Below are 6,402 nucleotides of genomic sequence, written 5' to 3' on the forward strand. Positions count from 1 at the left end.
TATCAGCTTCTTGATATGCCACACCTGTCAGGTGGATGGATTATCTTGGCAAAGGAGAAATGCTCACTAACAGGGATTTAAACAAATGGGTGTACAAAATATGAGAGAAATAAGATTTTTGTGAGTGTGGATAATTTCTGGGATTTTTTATTTCAGCTCATGAAACATGGAAGCAACACTCTACATGTTGCTTTTATATTTTTGTTCAGTGTATAAGACATCACCAAATCTGAACTTTTAGGCCTAAGGCTCACATTTGGGCACAGGTCAGGTAGGCCACTTTTATGTTTACTCAAGCAAAATATATAAAAAATAAACATGAACAAAAAGGGTAGGGCTAAACAATTAACACAATTAAATAATGAATGTACATGAATTAGCTGGAGAAATAAGCAGAACACGAGAATGTAATCAAGCATACTATATACAGGGTCAATCAGTTACAGTACCATCTTAAGTAAAACTCAATCAATCAAATGTATTTATAAAGCCCTTTTTACATCAGCAGATGTCACAAAGTGCTATTCAGAAACCCAGCCTAAAACCCCAAACAGTAAGCAATGCAGATGTAGAAGCACGGTGGCTAGGAAAAGCTCCCTAGAAAGGCAGGAACCTAGGAAGAAACCTAGAGAGGAACCAGGCTCTGAGGGGTGACCCGTCCTCTTCTTGCTGTGCCGGGTGGAGATTATAAGAGTACATGGCCATTTAAGGCCAGATTGTTCTTCAAGATTTTCAAACGTTCATAGATGACCAGCAGATTCAAATAATAATCAGGGTGCAACAGGTCAGTAACTCAGGAGTAAATGTCAGTTGGCTTTTCATAGCTAAGCATTCAGAGGTCAAGACAGCAGGTGCGGTAGAAAGAGAGTCGAAAACAGCAGGTCCGGAACAAGGTAGCAAGCACGTCCGGTGAACAGTTCAGGATTCCCTAGCCACAGGCAGAACAGTGGAAACTGAAGCAGCAGCATGACCAGGTGGACCGGGGACAGCCAGGAGTCGTCAGGCCAGGTTGTTCTGAGGCATGATCCTAGGGCTCAGGTCCTCCAGGAGGGGAGGGAGAGAGAGAATTAGAGGAGCATACTTAAATTCACAAAGGACACCAGATAGAACAGGAGAATTACACCAGATATAACAGACTGACCATAGCCCCCCGGCACATAGACTATAGGCATAGGCCATGCTTTCCACCTGGCTACCCCTACCGCGGTCAACAGCACTGCACCCCACAAGTCTTCCCCATTTCTCCTTCTCCCAAATCCAGTCAGCTGATGTTCTGAAAGAGCTGCAAAATCTGGACCCCTACAAATCAGCCGGGCTAGACAATCTGGACCCTTTCTTTCTAAAATGATTTGCCGAAATTGTTGCAACCCCTATTACTAGCCTGTTCAACCTCTCTTTCGTGTCGTCTGAGATTCCAAAAGATTGGAAAGCAGCTGCTGTCATCCCCCTCTTCAAAGGAGGGGACACTCTTGACCCAAACTGCTACAGAGCTATATCTATCCTACCCTGCCTTTCTAAGGTTTTCGAAAGCCAAGTCAACAAACAGATTACCGACCATCTCGAATCCCACCGCACCTTCTCCGCTATGCAATCTTGTTTCAGAGCTTGTCATGGGTGTACCTCAGCCACGCTCAAGGTCCTAAATTATATCATAACCGCCATCGATAAGAAACAATACTGTGCTGCCGTATTCATTGACCTGGCCAAGGCTTTCGACTCTGTCAATCACCCCATCCTCATTGGCAGACTCAATAGCCTTGGTTTCTCAAATGATTGCCTCGCCTGGTTCACCAACTACTTCTCTGATAGAGTTCAATGTGTCAAATCGGATGGCCTGTTGTCCGGGCCTCTGGTAGTCTCTATGGGGGTGCCACAAGGTTCAATTCTTGGGCCAACTCTTTTCTCTGTATACATCAATGATGTCGCTCTTGCTGCTGGTGAGTCTCTGATCCACCTCTACGCAGACGACACCATTCTGTATACTTCTGGCCCTTATTTGGACACTGTGTTAACAACCCTCCAGACGAGCTTCAATGCCATACAACTCTCCTTCCGTGGCCTTCAACTGCTCTTAAATACAAGTAAAACAAAATGCATGCTCTTCAACCGATCGCTGCCTGCACCTGCCCGCCCGTCCAGCATCACTACTCTGGACGGTTCTGACTTAGAATATGTGGACAACTACAAATACCTAGGTGTCTGGTTAGACTGTAAGCTCTCATTCCAGACTCACATCAAACATCTCCAATCCAAAGTTAAATCTAGAATTGGCTTCCTATTTCGCAACAAAGCATCCTTCACTCATGCTGCCAAACATACCCTCGTAAAACTGACCATACTACCAATCCTCGACTTCGGCGATGTCATTTACAAAATAGCCTCCAATACCCTACTCAATAAACCGGATGCAGTCTATCACAGTGCCATCCGTTTTGTCACCAAAGCCCCCTATACTACCCACCACTGCGACCTGTACGCTCTCGTTGGCTGGCCCTCGCTTCATACTCGTTGCCAAACCCACTGGCTCCAGGTCATCTACAAGACCCTGCTAGGTAATGTCCCCCATTATCTCCGCTCACTGGTCACCATAGCAGCACCCACCTGTAGCACGCGCTCCAGCAGGTATATCTCTCTGGTCACCCCCAAAGCCAATTCCTCCTTTGGCTGTCTCTCCTTCCAGTTCTCTGCTGCCAATGACTGGAACGAACTACAAAAATCTCTGAAACTGGAAACACTTACCAGCTGTCAGAGCAGCTCACAGATCACTGCACCTGTACATAGCCCATCTATAATTTAGCCCATACTCTTCCTCTGCTGTATTTATTTATTTATTTATTTATTTTGCTCCTTTGCACCCCATTATTTCTATTTCTACTTTGCACTTTCTTCCACTGCAAATCTACCATTCCAGTGTTTTACTTGCTATATTGTATTTACTTTGCCACCATGGCCTTTTTTGCCTTTACCTCCCTTATCTCACCTCATTTGCTCACATTGTATATAGACTTATTTTTCTACTGTATTATTGACTGTATGTTTGTTTTACTCCATGTGTAACTCTGTGTTGTTGTATGTGTCGAACTGCTTTGCTTTATCTTGGCCAGGTCGCAGTTGTAAATGAGAACTTGATCTCAACTTGCCTACCTGGTGAAATAAAGGTGAAATAAATAAATATTGCAGCATAGATACTGCAGACTGAGAGGGGTGGGTCGGGGGACACTGTGGCACCGTCCGACGATACCCCCAAATAGGGCCAACCAGGCAGGATATAACCCCACCCACTCTGCCAAAGCACAGCCCCACACACCACTAAAGCGATATCAACAGACCACCAACTTACTACTCTGAGACAAGGCTGAGTATAGCCCACAAAGATCTCCTCCACCGCACGAGCCCGAGGTGGCGCAAAACCAAACAGGAAGATCACGTCTATGACTCAACCCACTCATGTGACGCACCCCTCCTAGGGATGGCATGGAAGAGCACTAGTAAGCCAGTGACTCACTACCCGTAATAGGGTCAGAGGCAGAGAATCCCAGTGGAGAGAGGGGAGCCGGCCAGGTAGGGACAGCAAGGGCGGTTCTTTGCTCCAGTGCCTTGCCGTTCACCTTCGCGCCCCTGGGCCAAACAATGCTGCTAGCTTTCGTGGCAATAAAGCTGTGTTTTTTATATTTTGGATCCAATTGGGTCCAATACAGACCCAAACCAATTTGGATCCGATTCTCCCTCATCTCTGACATATTTTGGTAGGATCTGGCAGTGGCGACCCATCATTCAAGGCACCTGTTTTGAGCCCCACCTGTTTAGCCTGTTTTAAATGTTATTTTGGAATTAATTCGTGTCACATATCAGTTTGCAAACAATGTAAAAACAAATGTATTGAGTCGAGTAAGGCAGCTCCAAAATGCAGGTGTTTCAGCCTAGCTCAGTGCTTTCTGTGGTGGAGGGGTAGCCAGTGAAAAATACAGAGCATAGGCATTGGTAATCTTCTCTAGTTGCGCCATGATTGGCTCAGTGTTTTGTGATTCATGGTGACACAACGTCACCGCAGAATCTAAAGGGAGAGCTAGGCAGTTCAAGCCCCCTTGGGTGCTGCCGTAGATTTATATTAGGACCCACCAAGAAGGCTCAAGATCATTGGCCACAGATAAAATGACATCAAATTACGTTATATCTACCGTAGCTTTGATTGGACTGACATCATACTTACTAAAGTAAGTATACTTACATCATACTTACAAAATCTTTACTAGCAAGCTAGACAAGCAGTTATCATCATGAATCACATCTACAATCTACTGGAAAATCCTTTTTAATCCTTGTCATATGAAGATAAATTATAGATAAAACGTACCGCTGCTCATCGGCCATTGGACATAAACATTACACAACAAGTTGAGAAATCGCAAATTCAAGGAATCAGTGCCTAACTGCAAGTATTGCAAAGCAATCACTATTTTGCTTCCCCTACCTGCTATTTGGTGGAGAGGGTGTGTGGTCCTATTCTGGGTTTAAGGGTTTAAAACATCTGTCTGAAAGGGTCTCTTTTCCAAGCTTAAAAGGATAAACATTCAGCACCAACACCATAGGCCAGAAAAGGTTGAATACATTGGCCAAGCTGTTAATCCAGCATGACTTCTGCGTTCCAAAAAACAGGAAACTCGTAACTGTGAAATATCAGGCTTCAGTGAGTTCAAGACAATTGGGAACTCCGACTGGGAAAATACAAGCTCCGACTGGGAAAATAGGTTTTGAAAAGTCTGGAACTCGTGCCTCTTTCTAGAGCGCCGACCTGAAGATCACTGATGTCATGATTCAACCTTGTTTTTTTCCCGAGTTCCTAGTTGTCTTGAAAGCTCCATAAATCCAGAGAATGCCAGATTTTTATGGCAATGTTTGATGACAAAATTTGCCCACAAGAAGGACCACCGCGTCACCTTCCTGTTCAAGGGAGCACAGCACAACAATGGTGAGTCCAATAATGTATTGTATGCTGCTGTAATGATGCAATATGCCAGGGAGATATGTATACTGTAGCTAAGAAAGTAATACAAAGTGTACGTTATGTAGTAAGCTGTTAGTAGCCCATATGCCTCACCCTAATAATTTGATCCCCAGAACTTAGCCTACTGTTCTGACTTGGTGGTGCACATTTAGCCTATAGCCTGTTTTAGAGAAATGTCATCATTGAATATTGTAAGAGCTTTCTATGTCTGCTTATATGCCCCCTTTATTTATCCTACGGTTCTGACTTGGTTTACAGGGAGAATACTCTAAGAATGGCCCATGTTCTGAATTATGTCATTGTACATTTTAAAGGTGCTGAACAAATAGTTATATTGACTATGTCCATCTTAGCTCGCTCGTTAATGTCTTCATCAAAATTACGGTTTGCCTCTTATCTGCTCATCGTTCCCTTATGACATAGCTTGTACATCTCAATTGTTATATTATTATATTGCTCAATTGCTTATATAGGTCTATTTCACTAGTATCTTATTCATCATTTTAGGCAATGTTGGAATGATTTTATTGTTTTGCTTACTTTTTATACTATAATTAGCTCATGTGCTTTTCTTGACGAGGAGGAGATACTATATAATGTTGTTGGGTCTGTAACCATGTTTACCAGTGACAGTCTCTTCCCATTCAAATTTTTGTTTTCAACAAAAAGTTCAGTAATAAACCCATGTAATTCCAGTTGATATTGCAAGGGTTGTTGTGTTTGCGCAATGCGCTATCTGTGCCTCGGTATATTGTACATAAAAGTGGATCCTCATGATTGTATTTTCCTTCTTTTTTAGACCACATAGGCCTAATAAAATACTTCAAATAGTAGGCTAACCGAGTCTCTCTCTCTCTCTCTTTCTCTCTCTCTCTCTCCCTCTGTGGTGACTTAAAGAAGAGTAAAGTTAATGCCTCAACATCTTGCTGAATTTATCCAAACTAACATTCTGTCGGTGTCCATTTTGAAAGTGCTGAACGAATAGGTCTACCTCGTCACAGCTCATTTGTTTATACTTGCTTTTACTTAGCGCTAAGTGTTAATGATATAAGAATAAACATTAGGAATTTACTGAACATAAATGTAATAATGTTTGTGTATGGTTCAAAAGTCAAAACTCATTTTGGCGTTCGTTATTATTGAAGGAGAATGCAGTTCTTATCGAGTTACACAAATCCACAAGGAGTCAGTAGAAACCACATTTATTTAAGCGAGTCAGCCATGTCAGCTATGGTTTTTAAAAAGACAGTAAATGAGGCTGAATGAACTGTTTCGCTGCCAGACTAGGCTCCGCTGATAGCCAGGTGTAGCGGTGGTAAGGATTCACTCCATGGTGCTGAAAGGAAAGCTCTGCTGTTGGGCCAGCTTTATGTAGGCCCTAACAGTTTGTGGACACT

Source organism: Salmo salar, chromosome 19 (assembly GCF_965601325.2).
Source record: "Salmo salar chromosome 19, fSalSal1, whole genome shotgun sequence".
Classification (NCBI taxonomy): Eukaryota; Metazoa; Chordata; class Actinopteri; order Salmoniformes; family Salmonidae; genus Salmo; species Salmo salar.